This window comes from Lynx canadensis, chromosome X (genome assembly GCF_007474595.2).
Source record: "Lynx canadensis isolate LIC74 chromosome X, mLynCan4.pri.v2, whole genome shotgun sequence".
Taxonomy (NCBI): domain Eukaryota; kingdom Metazoa; phylum Chordata; class Mammalia; order Carnivora; family Felidae; genus Lynx; species Lynx canadensis.
The window spans coordinates 55,506,256-55,521,926 of record NC_044321.2 but is presented as its reverse complement, the minus strand read 5'-3'; the positions used below and the strand labels follow the sequence as shown (position 1 = coordinate 55,521,926).

At 37.3% G+C, this 15,671-nt stretch overlaps 1 pseudogene; it reads right to left on the bottom strand.

Moving 5' to 3' along the window:
- Positions 1 to 13,203: 13,203 nt before the first annotated feature.
- Positions 13,204 to 14,798, bottom strand: LOC115507684 (annotated as a pseudogene).
- Positions 14,799 to 15,671: the final 873 nt, after the last annotated feature.

Here is a 15,671-nt window from a genome sequence, read left to right as displayed (position 1 = left end):
CCAGGAGCTGGTGGGAGTGGGAAAAGGGGAGTGGATGGAGAGTTTGTTTCTCTTTGGGAGGATAAAGAAATTTTGGAAATGGAAAGTAGTGATGGTTGCAAAACATTGTGAATGTACTTCATGTCACTGAATTGTATCCTTGAAAATGGTTAAATGGTAAATTTTATGTTATATATATTTTATCATGATAAAAAAAAGAACGAAGTATTGATGCATGCTACAAAATGGAGGAACTTTGAGAATCTTATGCTAAGAGAAAGAAGTCAGACACAAAAGACTATATATTATATGAGTTCATTAACATGAAATGTCCAGAATAGGGACATCTACTGGGACAGAAAATGCATTAGTGGTTGCCTAGGGCTGGGGGAGGGAACGGAGAAGTTAGGAGATGATAGCTAAAGAGTTTCTTTTTGAAGTAAGGAAAATGTTCTAAAACTGATGTTGTTGTTAGTTGTACAACTCTGTGAACAGTCTAATAACTACTGAGTTGTACATGTTAAATGGGTGAAGTGTATGCTATGTGAATGATATCTCAATAAATCTGTTTTAAAACAATAATGAGGATTATAACAGTGAATAATTAGTGAGCAATATATTACTGAGGTGCTTTGGAATTTTGCTGTATGTATACTATTTAATATAATATTTATATTTCTATGTGTAGCTATTTTAATAAAACATTGATTTTAATTTTTTAAAAAAGAGAGAAGTAAGCTAATATCATTTTCTCAAATAAATTACATCTGTCTAAAGGCTGGCTGGCATTTTTACTATACTGACAAAGGCCAAAGTACTTTGTGGCTACATCTGCAAACTACAAAGGAAGCTAACAGGAAATGAATTTTTTCCCTGAATGTTGGAAGTGCAAATGTAATCACATCTGAAGAACCTCATATTTATACGGTGTTTAATTTACAAAGCACTTTCTGATGTATTTATTCTGTTAATATCCTTGTGAGGTGATCAGGATAACTGTTAAGCCATCTACCTCCCATTCCCAAGAAATTAAACAGAGGTTTGATTCACCTAAATCCCACAGTTAGTTAGTAGTTGGACTAGATCTGAATTCTAAATCTATTTTCTGCCAACTATTCTGTTTAATCTGTTATTCTGTTCAAAAAATTAAATCACACAGTGCTCCATAAAAAGGATACATTTCTACATAGGAAAAGCAAACAAAAATATAAAAAATATATAAATAAGCCATTAATATATAAAACTCTCATATGTTGTCCATTTGTTTCTAATTCCCATTTATCTTTTTGTGACCTCTGGACAAGTTTAGTATGTTATTTGCATTTGCAGCCTTAAAAGAAAGGCATGAATAGCATAAGATAAACCCAGACAAGGTTTAGGGCAAATGGGTTCTAGGTAATAATATTGTTGATAAGTATTTTCTGGATACGTGCATTATATTACTTTAGAATTAGATCTTGACATGGTCTATTACTTCAAGGAACTGTCAATCTTACAGGAGGAGGAGGAGGAGATAAGACACAAAAACAATATGTGACCAATAAAGAAACAAACTGGAATTGAAGAGAGTTAGGATAGAAGAAAAATGATAATGGACTCGAGGGTAGATAGGATGGCTTTGAACAATGACTTGAAAAGAGTTTCAGAAAAGCCTTGGTTGGAATGCCTCTTTCACGTCAGTCATTCCTCTGTAAAAGGGAGAGGAAAGAGATCTTAATCAGAATAGCAGTAAGAGTGCAGTTTGTATTTATTTTTCTCATGCAGGTCTCAACCTGAGATCATATAGAATGCAAAAAATGAGATCATATACAATATGATATTAAAGTCCATTGTTATGTTTTTAAGAATATAATTGTTGAGTGAATTTGCTTCACTGGACAGACAACAAGGAAAAATGTCAAATTATTTGGTGTTTGTTCCAAGAAATGCATCCAGAATCTTTGGCCTTATCAATCAGTAATGTGAACAAAGAAAATAGCTTCTATAATCTCTATGGCACTTGAAAAAAAAAAAAGAAGCTATTCCTCTATTAATGATTTTCATATAGAGCCTCAGGCAATATGGAAAGAACATTTTCAAGACCTGGCACATAATCCAAATCTGACCTTTGTATTCTTTTTTCCCTTTACAGCTATCTCCATTAAACTGTTTCCTAAGAATACAGAGGAAGCTATGACTGAAGACAAATGGATGCACCTTGTTTTCTTCAGATTCTTACACTTCAACCAGAAGCCTGCTTAATACCCAGTGGGAGAAATTATCAGGTACTTTGTTGGAGACCAATAGGTTGAAACAGTGATTCTTAGTTCTGGTTTTATAATAACCCATTGGCTCTCTGATTTCTTCCAGGGATATTAGGAAATTCTTGGAAAATTAATTTCAGCTCACTTTGGATTTTACTATAAATATAGGCCAAATGGCATTTCTTTTGGGGAGGAGAAGAATCTTGGCCAGGGAAAGAAATCCAAATCCAGCTAACATTAGAGTATTCCCACTCCAGAAGTGGCACAAAAGCAAGCTATGACTTTCCATTACTTCTCTGGTCACAGAGAATGTGAGAAAGGAGATAGATAACTTTGATGTTCAGGTTCTAAAACCTTAAAAGCACACACACCTAGAAAACTACTTAATTGTTAATGGTGGCTATGTCTGGAAACTGAGGTTGTGATGTTACTTTCCTTGTGTTAAATCAAATTTCTCTCATGTTTAACTTTGTTTTAGAAGGGACATGCATTGCTTTCATATTTATTAAAACTTTCAGTTGAGATTTTAGAAGCCAAAAATGAAATAAATTAGAATTACTAAGTCTAAAAAGACAAACTAACTAGCTTCAAGTCTGAAAACAACTGGTTAAAAACATAAAGACCAGTGCTGTAGAATTCTTACACTGCCACAGCCACAATTTTGAGCCACATATGTACTTTTAAATTTTCTATTAGCCATATTAAAAAGTAAAAAAGTGAAATTAATTTTACTTAATATATCCAATTTATTGGATTTTAACTCAATATATCCAATATATTATAATTTCAACATGTAATCAATGTAAATATGTATTAATAAGATGTTTTACATTGTTTTTTTTTTTTTGGTACCTAAGTCTTTGAAATCTGGTGTGTATTTTACAGTTACAGCATATCCTAACTCATATCGGTCTATGTGTAACTCACTTTATTTAGTTAAAAAAAAAAAACACAATGGAACAATCACCTGGGAACCAATCACTTAAAACAAAACCTAGGACTTTGTAAAAACTTACATCCAATCATGCAGTTCCTTCTCACTCTCACCTCCTATCTCTCCCCCACCCGAGGTAAACTATCCTGAATCTTGTGTTCATCATTCTTTTCATATAATTTTCATATAATTGTATCACATTTATATGTATTCACAAAAAGCTTTCTTTAAGAAAAAAAACCTTAGCTGTTTGTAACTATATAATGGTTATAATACTGTATTTAATATTTTGGAAATTACTTTTTTCAGTATTCAAATAGGTTTTGCGTAATTATAGGTCCAAGGTGATGTTTCTTTTTAATTTTTAAAAAATGTTTATTTATTTTTGAGAGACAGAAAGAGCACAAGCGGGGGAGGGGCAGAGAGAGAGAGAGAGGGAGACACAAAATCTGAAGTAGGCTCCAGGCTCCAGAACAGAGCCTAATGTGGGGCTCAAACTCATGAGCTGTGAGATCATGACCTGAGCTGAAGCCCAATGCTCAACCGACTGAGCCACTCAGGCGTCCCATAAGGTGATTTTTGTCTTAAATGCACTTATTACATACATACTATTTTTATTTTTTCCAGTTTTATTGAGATATAATTGACATATAACAGTAGATTAGTTTATGGTGTACAAGGTAATGATTTGATATATGTATATATTATTTTAGAATTTATTAATCTTTAAGATGGCTTCTAGTAGAGTTGGTTAAATACCATACATATTTCTTTCTAATTACAATGTTATATGGTTTTTGCCTAGCAGCTTTTTAAAAAAATTTTTTTTAATGTTTAATAATTTTTGAGAGATGGGGGAGGGGCAGAGAAAGAAGGTGACAAAGGATTTGAAGCAGGCTCTACACTGACAGCAACAAGCCTGATGTGGCACTCAGACTCATGAGCCGTGAGATCATGACCTGAGCTGAAGTCAGATGCTCACCGACTGAGCCACCCAGGTACCCCAACTAGCAGCTTTAATGTATAGTTAATAGCTTACTTACTTGGCACCACAGAAGTGACTCCACAGCAATGAGTTTTCTGGATAACTAAAACTTACTCCAATAATAGCAAACTTTGAAATCTGACAGAAATCTTTCTAAAATGTTTTGAGACTTCTTTGTCTTGTCATGTCAGATATAGTTGTCTGTTGAGGACTAAGCATCACTATGAAAATTCCCTACTGGACCATCGAGTGACGTGCTCAGTGTCTACTAAGGCATACAGGGAAGTTAGAACCCCTACATGAATGATCCCAAGTGACTTCATTTTTCTTGTTCTGTTTTTAGAATTCTGTCTTTATACTAACTATGCCTTCTTAGGGTATCAGTTTTCTTACATCTAGTAGACCCCTTCTCTCATTAAAAAAATTTTGTTAATGTTTATTTATTTTTGAGAGAGAGACAGAGCACAAGTTGGGGAGGGGCAGAGAGAGAGGGGGAGACACAGATTCTGAAACAGGCTCTAGGCTCTGAGCTGTCAGCACAGAGCCTGATGCAGGGCTCGAACGCACACACTGTGGGATCATGACCTGAGATTAAGTCAGTCGCTTAACTGACTGAGCCACCCAGGCACCTTGACCCCTTCTCTCATTTTAATTTGTTGTCAGACAACTAAGCTCATTATATTAGTAGGCAACCTTTATTTTATATACAACACTAAATCAAGATGCTTAGTAAAGTTGGCACTACTCCTCTCTTATAGGTGTAGAGTGAGAGGCCTCATTGGCTTGAGATTTTGTTTCTAGATCATAGGGCTTTCATCCCACCTCCTGTGAGGTGTCCAGGCTGTGTTCTGGATGTTTGCAGTTGCTAAATAAAAGACCTCTGAATAATCAGGGTATACTGAGAATAAGTATATTTTATTTACAAAACTTGTATTCTGTATTTTCCTGCAAGATGGACAAAATCAGATGTAACAAACTATCAATAGTAATATCAGTTTGTGATATTCAATTTTTATTCTTTAATTTTTTTTGAGAGGGAAGATGCAAATAAGCAAGGAGTGGGGAGAGAGAGAGAGAGAGAGAGAGAGAGAGAGAGAAGCAGGGTTTGTGTTTTTACCTGAAGTGGGGCTCGTGTTCACCTGAAGCTGGGCTCAAGCTCACCCAAAGAGGGGCTCAAGCTCACCTGATGTGGGACTCGAACTCACAAGCTGTGAGATCATGACCTGAGCCAAAGTCAGATGCTTAACTAACTGAGCCACCCAGGTGCCCCTCAATTTTTATTCTTTAACTTTTAATTCATTGGAGGGAGAAGCAAAAGAGGTCTCTTAAGCCTTATTTAAACTACAGACTCCACCTTGATCCTAACAGCACTTTACATTTTCTAAGTGCTTTAGTATATATTATCTCTTTTGATCATCACAGTCCTGTGAGATAAGCAGAATAGCTTCTTTTCTCCACTATAAACATGGGTAAGAGACCATGATGTTTGAAAAAAGCATTCTTATCCATTTTATCTATAACCTGACAAGTAGATGGATTAGTACTACTCTTATGTTACAGTTGATACTAATAATTACCAATTATTGAGCACCTGTTATGTGCTAGCATTGAATTAGGAATTTTATATTACCTCTAATCTTTATGATATCTTATCAAAGAAAATACCATTATTGTCTTTATATAATGAGAAAACTTAGGCTGAGAGAGGTTATGTGACTTGGCCAAGGCCACAAAACTAAAAGTAGTAGACCTCGGATTTGAAATTAGGTCTCTGTGATTTTAAATTTGAAATCAGGTCTATGTAGCTTTAAATTCTATGCTATTTCTCTGCAACAAGGTGTCTGAGAGAGAAATCAAAGGTCAGAAAGATTGCTTGATAATATCAACTGAGTTTTCTTTCTTGTATATATATTTCAACCATATACTGGCAGCTTTACTGTACTAAATTTGGGCCTTATTTCTGATAGCTTCTGGATTTTGAATACTATGCTAGGGGATGGGGAGAAGAGATTAGATTCAAAATGCTGAACTGAAACTTGAAAACAACCTGAGTTAAAATATTTGTACCACAAATATACTCCTCTCCCTTAAGCAAGTTACAGTGTAAACCTAAGTTTATAAAGTTTTGGAGATGACTTGTAAAGATAATGCACTATACAAACCAATGACTCTGTGACTCATGAAAGAAGTTTGTCTTTACAGGGCACCTGGGTGGCTCAGTCGGTTATGCGTTGGACTGTGGCTCAGGTCATGATCTCATGGTTCATGAGTTCGAACCCCGCGTCCGGCTCAGCTGGCTCCGTGCTGACAGGTTGGAGCCTGGAGCCCGCTTCAGATTCCGTGTCTCCCTCTCTCTCTGACCCTCCCCTGTTCATGCTCTGTCTTTCTCTGTCTCAAAAATAAATAAACATTGAGAAAACAAAAAAAGAAGTTTGTCTTTGCTTTTGAACAAAACAGAGATTTAAATGTGTAACATGAAATATAAAATTTCACTTTTGAAGCATGCAATTCATACTTTAAAATTTGATCATTTCAATGTAGTTTCTTTTTTTAAATAAATGAAATATATCTGAAATTTGAGGAGAGAATAAAATTGCTGTATTTACAATAGCTGAACACACTGTCAGGAGATACTGTGAAGCTATCATGAGGAACACATTCTTTTTCCATTTCCTTTTTAAGAAGTCATATTTCTAAACAGATCAGGATCAAAACATAGCGAATTACCAAGTCAATCTTCTTCCAGCTCTTCTGGCACAATGTAAGATAATGATGTGCTGGATTTCATCTACATGACACTACTAACTTTCCGGCTATAGGCTAGGCCTATGAGTTGTTTTGCTATAGAGAGAAGAGATCTGCACAAAGCCACCTTCTAATTAGTACACTATTTAACAAATAGCATAGGTTGCTTAGAACCCTGGCTTGGCATATGTAGTACCTAAGTGAGGCTAAACCCTCAAGAACTGACCTAAATTACTACAGTACTAGATTCATTAAAGAGGGTATATACTGGAAGCAGTGCTAAAATGCAGCTAAGAAAAAAATAAATAAAATGAAGCTAAGACTCATAAGTCTATATATAGCAAAGCATCCTTGGTACTTAATTATTTCAAAAATAGCTCTCTACATTTCTGAACATGTTAATGGCATAGGATCTATGTCTTCTAAATCAGCTTGGAATCCTAAACAAGAAAGAAAGTAGGATGAATCATTGATTTCAAATTATATTGAGGTTCTAAATGTATTTTGCTACCTTGCACCAGAGATTACTAAATAGAATATCAGAGAGGGGTACCTGGGTGGCTCAGTCGGTTAAGCATCCAACTTTGGCTCAGGTCATAATCTCGCGGTTCATGAGTTTGAGCCCCACATTGGGCTCTGTGCTGACAGCTCAGAACCTGGAGCCTGCTTTGGATTCTGTGTCTCCCTCTCTCACTCTGCCCCTCCCCCTGCTCATGCTCTCTCTTTCTCTCTCTCTCAAAAATGAATACACTAAAAAAATTTTTTTTAGAGTATCAGGGAAATTAAAACTGCTACAAAAGTTAAATTTTTTTTTTCAACGTTTATTTATTTTTGGGACAGAGAGAGACAGAGCATGAACGGGGGAGGGGCAGAGAGAGAGGGAGACACAGAATCGGAAACAGGCTCCAGGCTCTGAGCCATCAGCCCAGAGCCCGACGCGGGGCTCGAACTCACGGACCGCGAGATCGTGACCTGGCTGAAGTCGGACGCTTAACCGACTGCGCCACCCAGGCGCCCCTGAAACTGCTACAAAAGTTAAAATAACATTACACATGGCTTATATATCTTGTATTTAGTAGAAAGGAAGAGTTGTGTTGGCCTAGCTAGTATTTCTTTCTCAAGTGAACAGAGGGTAGAAAAGAGACACAGTGAGGTGGGGAAGATGCCAAGATAATTTGGGACTAAAATACCATTTATGAAATGTCTGAGTGGGCATTTGAAAGCTTCTCAGGCAGTTCTGGGATCTTAACACATTTTCTCTGCCCAATGGTTCTGGCTTCCCTTAGTCCTTCTTCCAAGCTCCTACATTACATATTGGTTTTTATTTAAGCCATGAGGAGAGGTAAGAGACCTAGGGGGTTTGGTTAACCTTTGCATTTGCTGTTCCCTTTGTCAGAATTGCACTTTCTACTTTTCTTTATTCAAGCCCTATTCAGGGAGAAGATATTTGCAAATGACATATCAGATAAAGGGTCAGTACCCAAAATCTACAAAGAACTTATCAAACTCAACACTCAAAAAACAAATAATCCAGTGAAGAAATGGGCAAAAGACATGAAAAGACACTTCTCCAAAAAAGACATCCAGAAGGCCAACCGACACATGAAAAAATGCTCCACATCACTCATCAGCAGGGAAATACAAATCAAAACCATATTGGATACCACCTCACACCTGTCAGAATGGCTAACATTAACTACTCAGGCAACAACAGATGTTGGTGAGGATACGGAGAAAGAGGATCTCTTTTGCATTGTTGGTGGGAATGCAAGCTGGTGCAGCCACTCTGGAAAACAGTATGGAGGTTCCTCAAAAAACTAAAAATAGAACTACCCTACGACCCAGCAACTGCACTACTAGGCATTTATCCAAGGGATACAGGTGTGCTGTTTCAAAGGGACACATGCACCCCCATGTTTATAGCAGCACTATCAACAATAGCCAAAGTATGGAAAGAGTCCAAATGTCCATCGATGGATGAATGCATAAAGAAGATGTGGTATATATATATAATGGAGTATTACTCAGCAATCAAAAGGAATGAAATCTTGCCATTTGCAACTACGTAGATGGAACTGGAGGGTATTATGCTAAGTGAAATTAGTCAGTCAGAGAAAGACAAAAATCATATGACTTCACTCATATGAGGACTTTAAGAGACAAAACAGATGAACATAAGGGAAGGGAAACAAAAATAATATAAAAACAGGGAGGGGGACAAAAGAGACTCATAAATATGGAGAACAAACTGAGGGTTGCTGGAGGGGTTGTGGAAGGGGGGGATGGGCTAAATGGGTAAGGGGCATTAAGGAATCTACTGGAATCATTGCTTCACTATATACTGACTAATTTGGATGTAAATTTTAAAAAATAAAAAATAAAGTTAAATTAAAAAAAAGTCCTATTCATCCTCCAAAATTCAATTCAAATTTCATTCCCTCCATCCATTCATGTATGCATGCCTAGTATATGGCAGCCATTGTGTGCTTCTCCTTGGAGATGTATTTAATGTATTGGATTGGCCATTCTGTGGCTCCCTCCTGTATGCTTCCACTACAATCTCATACCTCCATATAAGTACTAATCACCTCTGGGAATTATTTACAAGATCCTCTTTTATGAAGACCATGGGCTTCCAGAACTAAGGGACTTTATCTTAATCATTTTTGTATCCCTGCGTGTAATATAGCACAGTGCTTTGCACATAGTAGATGGCTAGTAAATCTCTAGCTATTCATTTATATTTGTTATTTTCTACTGACTCATCTAACTTGACTCTCAATCTTTCTATTCCTATTACTCTACTAAAACTGCTCTCATCACTGTTGCCAACAACATCCTTCTTACTGATTTCAGTAGATGGGTGAGGCACACTTTTCCATTGGCTTTACTAAGTTGGATAATTGTAAGCTAGAGCTGCTAGCCATCTTTCCCATTTTATAGGGAGAAGCTGCCTGAAGAATGAGGTGAATACAAAGGAAAGCAGAGCTGAGAGAGTACTGGTGAGATCACATGAGCTCCAAGGTTCAGCCATATCTTAAGCCAGCTTCATCAAGGACTTTACAGTTAAATAAACCAATAAATCCCATGTCCTCTTCTTTTTATTATTATTATTTTTAAAAATTTACACCCAAGTTAGTTAACATATAATGTAATAATGATTTCAGGAGCAGAATTTAGTGATTCATCCCAACAAGTGTCCTCCTTAATGCCCCTTGCCCATTTAGCCCCCACTCAGCCAAACTACTCCAGCAACCCTCAGTTTGTCCTCTGTATTTAAGAGTCTCTTATGGTTTGTTTCCCTCTCTGTTTTTATATTATTTTTGCTTCCCTTCCTCTATGTTCATCTGTTTTGTGTCTTTTTTTTTTAACATTTATTCATTTTGAGAGACAGAGACAGAACGCAAGCAGGGGAGGGGCAAAGAGAGAAGGAGACAGAATCCAAAGGAGGCTTCAGGCTCTGAACTGTAAGTCCAGAGAACCATGTGGAGCTTGAACCCGCAAACCATGAGATCATGACCTGAGTGGAGGTTGGATGCTGAACCAACTGAACCACCCTGGTGCCCCTCATCTGTTTTGTATCTGAAATTCCACATATGAGTGAAGTCATATGATATTTGTCTTTCTCTGACTGACTTACTTCACTTAGCATAATACACTCTAGTTCTATCCACGTTGTTGCAAATGGCAAGATTTCATTTTTTTAAATCTCTGAGTAATATTCCATTGTATATATATACCACATATTCTTTATCCATTCATCAGTAGATGGACATTTGGCCATGCCCTCTTCTTTAGAAAAAAAGATCTTAATACAGTTTAGGCCAGCTATCTGTCACTTGTAACTGAGAGAGTCCTAACCTAGCTAATGATCTCCATATCCATATTTCCAGCCCAGATATTTTTCCTGAGCTTCAGATGCATATCCTCAACTGCTTACAGGTTTTTTCTTCTTGAATTTCACACAAGTACCTGAAACTTAAAACCTGTTTAAAACCACACATCTTCCTTTTCTGATTGTTATCTCAGTGACTAGTATAGCACTTTGCCAGAAACCTGGGTGGCTTCCTTGACTCCTCATTTTCTCCCTTCAAACAAACCACCAAGTCCTAATTTTTTCCTAAATAAACCTGTCTGGGGCTCCTGGGTGGCTCTGTTGGTTAAGCTTCTGACTTCGGCTCAGGCCATGATCTCATGGTTTGTGAGTTTGAGCCCTGCATCAGGCTCTGTGCTGACAGCTCAGAGCCTGGAGCCTGCTTCAGATTCTGTGTGTCCCTCTCTCTCTGCCCTTCTCCCACTCACTCTCTGTCTCTCTTAAAAATAAAATAAACATTAAATTTTTTAAAAAATAAACCTGTCTACTTCTGTTTCCATTGCTGCTACACTAATTAAGTCACCATCATTTCTTATGTGTACCATTGTAACAGCCTCCTAACTGGCTTCTTTGTTTCCCTTATTCCCCTTCTAGTCCATTTTCTCTCCATTTTTTCCACTTTTTAATTATATTTTAAATAAATTATAGTAACACATGCTTATTGTAACAAGTCAAACAATATAGAACTAAATAAAGAACCACTTAAGAGCTATCCCTTTCCCATCCAAACTCTTTCCACCTGATGTAGTCAATAATCCAGAGTTTGGTGTTTTTGCTTTCCACATCTGTTTCTATGTTTATATCCATATATCTGTATCTATAAAAATTTTAGGGGGTTAATATCTTTCTTTTTTTATATAAAAATGGGATTATATGTTACAGATTACTCTGAAACTTGATTTTGATTACCTAGCAAAAGAACATGGGTATTCTTTCAGTCCATACATAACATTCTAACATATTCATTTTAATAGCGGCATAGTATTCAATAGTATAGCTATGTCATAATTTACTCAACCATTTCCCTGCATGTAGATGCTAGGGTTATCCCTCTTTTTGCCACTGAAACAGTGCTATAATAAATATCCTTGTTCATATGACCTAGGTACTGGTATTCTTATTTCTGTATGATAGATTCCCTAAACTGTAAATGCTAGATTATAAAGGTATCCTAATGTTTAATTTGATTGGAGATGTATTAATATCCAAAATAGGTGTAACAATTTATGTTCTCAAATATGATATATTACATTAACAGAATGAAGGGTAAAAATCATATGATCATCTCAATAGATTCAGAAAAGCATTCAACAAAATTCAACATTTTTTCATGATAAAAATTCTTCATAAATTAGGTATAGAAAGAATGTATCTCAACATAAGAAAGGCTATATGTTACAAGCTCACAGCTAACATCACACTTAACAGCAAAAAGCTAAAAAAGCTTTTCCTCTACGATCAGGAAAAAGATGAGGATGCCCATTCTCACCAATTCTTTCAACATAGTACTTGAAGTCCTATAGCTAGAGCAATTACACAAGAAAAATAAATGAAAGGCATACAAATTGGAATGGAAAAAGCAAAATTGCCTCTGTCTGCTGATGATATAAACCTACATATAGAAAACTCCACCAAAAACACCTGTTAGAAACAACAAATGAATTCAGTTAAGTTGCACGATACAAAATGAACATATAAAAGTCTCTTTCTATACACTATCACGAACTATTCAAAAAATAAATTAAGAAAAAGATCTCATTTACTATAGCATCAAAAAGAACAAAATACTTAGGAATAAATTTAACCAAGGAAGTGAAATATCAGTACACTGAAAACTATGAAATGCTGATAACAGAAATTGATAAAGACACACAAAAAAGTAGAAAGATACCCTTGTATTCTTGGATTGGAAGAATTGATGTTGTTAAAATGTTCATATTATACAAAGCCACCTAAAGATTCAATCCTATCTCTGTCAAAATTCCAATAATTTTTTTCCACAGAAATAGGAAAAACAATCCTAAAATTCATATGGAACCACAAAAGACCCCAAATAGCCCAAGCAATCTTAAACCAAAAGAACAAAGCTGAAGGCATTACATTTCCTGATTTCTAAACATATTACAAAGGTATGGTAAACAAAACAGTATGGTACTGGCACAAAAACAGTCATATAGACCAATGGAACAGAATAGAAAGCCCAGAAATAAATTATGCATTTACAGGCTACCAATATTCAACAAGGATGCCAAGAGCACACCATGGGGAGAGGATAATCTTTCAATAAATGGTACTAGGAAAACTGGATATGCACATGCAAAGGAATGAAATTGGACCCTTACCTCACAGGACAGAAAAATCAACTCAAAATAGATTAAAGAGTTAAACATAGACCTAAAATTGTAAAACTACTAGAAGAAACCATAGGGAAAACATGAAATTTTTATTGGTCTCCTGCTCCCCAAAGGGTACACTGATTCTGCTGCCTCAAAGCCTCAAAACTGATGTCATTGGTCTCAGACACCCCTTTGCCCTCCACAAACCTGCAGGTGGTGGTCTTTTGGATGGTATACATGGAATTTCTGCTGTCTAGGGTGTCATCAAGATTGAAATCCTCTGGGGTGCCTGGGTGGCGCAGTCGGTTGAGCGTCCGACTTCAGCCAGGTCACGATCTCGCGGTCCGGGAGTTCGAGCCCCGCGTCGGGCTCTGGGCTGATGGCTCGGAGCCTGGAGCCTGTTCCGATTCTGTGTCTCCCTCTCTCCCTGCCCCTCCCCTGTTCATGCTCTGTCTCTCTCTGTCCCAAAAATAAATAAACGTTGAAAAAAAAATTAAAAAAAAAAAAAAAGATTGAAATCCTCTGTCTTCCAGCAGGTGATAGTAGGTGGTAATTTCAGTCTCTAGCTTGGCCTTGATGTTCAGCAGGGTCTTGCACTCCTGGGTGTCTCTAAACAAGTCTGGGACAGCTCTGACTTCAAGTGCAGCAGGACTACATTGAGCTGTTCCATCTGCACAGTGAGTAGGCTTCCACTTCCCTCAGTTGTTTTCCAAGCTGGCCTTTAGATTCTCATGAAGTCCAGGGTGATTTCCCAGGAGCGAGTCACATGTATCAGCTCCATGAGCATTATCTCAGCCACTCCTATCTCAGCAGTCTGTGAGGTGATCACTGTGGTGCTCTCCTCAATTTTCTGGGACCAAGCTGGTACTTGTCCAGCTCCTTTTAGTTCTTCTGAGCCAGCTTGTCTTACTGGGCCTGGATGTCCACCATGATCTTGCTGAGGTTCTGAGATTTGGGGGCATCCAACTCCACAGTCAACCTAGAATTGTCAATCAGGTTTTGTAGACCCTTTACTTCTTCCTCATTGTTCTTCTTCATGAAGAGCAGCTTCTCCCTGAGAGTCTCAATTTCCATCTTCAGCTGCAGCTGAGTGACATTGATGTCTTCGATGACCTCACAGAGCCCATGGATGTCATTCTCCACAGACTGGTTCATGGCCAACTCTGTTTCATACTTGAGTCTGAAGTCATCAGTAGCAAGACAAGCATTGTCAGTCTTCAGAACAATGCAGGCAATGCCCACAGAATTTGTATAGATCTGAGCCCTCAACTCCTCGATGGTCTTGAGGTAATGCCCCATTCTCCGACCTGGGGTCCCTTCTTTTCCAGGTGTTCACAGATTTTAAACTCTAGTTTCTGATTATCAGCCTCCAGGCTCCTCACCCTCTCTAAGTAGGAGGATGGGTGGTCATTCAGGTCTTTCATGATTTCCTTCTCACCGTGGATATCCCCTATGCACACCAGGCCCCCAGTCATCCCTGTAGTCAGACCCCCAGACCTCCAGCCACCCTGTAAACTGGTGGAACAGGACACAGAGATCCAGGAGCCTGAGTCCCTGGTACCTCATAAATGTTGGCCACACTGCTGACAGGCAAGATCTGATGGATGGACAACTGCACAGGGCCAAGGGACTAATAGTTGGAGGAGAAGGTAGAGTGAATGGTGAAGCTCATGCTGTTCAGGGAGGAAGACAAGATGCCAGGGCTCAGGATCAGGCTGTCAGAAAAAAGCTTCTTGATACTGGCCTGGGCAATAATTTTTTGGATATGATCTCAAAAGTACAGGTGGCAAAAGCAAAAACACACAAGTGGAATTGCATCAAATTAAAAAGCTTCTGCACAGCAAAGGAAACAATCAACAGAGTGAAGAGACAACCTATGAAATGGGGGAAAATATACATCTGGTTAGGGGTAGTATCCAAAATATGTAAGGAATTCAAACAACTCAATAGCAAATAATAATAAAAATGAAATAAATAATAACAAACTGATTTAAAAATGGGCAAAGGACCTGAATAGACAGTTTTCCAAAGAAGACCTACAAATGGCCAACAGATATATAAGAAGATGCTCAACATCACTAATTACCAGGGAAATGCAAATCAAAACCACAATGGGATGTTACCTCACACCTGTTAGGATGGCTCTAATCAAAAAGATAAGAGACAACAAGTGTTTGTTAGGATGTGGAGAAAATGGAACCTTTGTGCACTGTTGGTAGGAATGTAAATCAGTACAACCATTATGGAAAATAGTTTCCTCAAAAGTTAAAACTAGAAATACCACGTAATTCAACAATCTTACTTCTGGGTGTATATACAAAGAAAATGAAATCAGTATCTTGAAGAGATATCTACTTTCTCATGTTTGTTGCAGCATTAGTCATAATAGCCAACATATGGAAACAACCTAAGTATCAAATAAATGGAAAAAGCAAATGTGATCACACACAGATGTGATATAATATTATTCAGCTTAAAAAAAGAGGGAAACCCTGCCATTTACAACAAGGATGAACCTGGAAGACATTACCCTAAGTTAAATAAGCCAGATACTAGAAAGACAAATACTGTATGA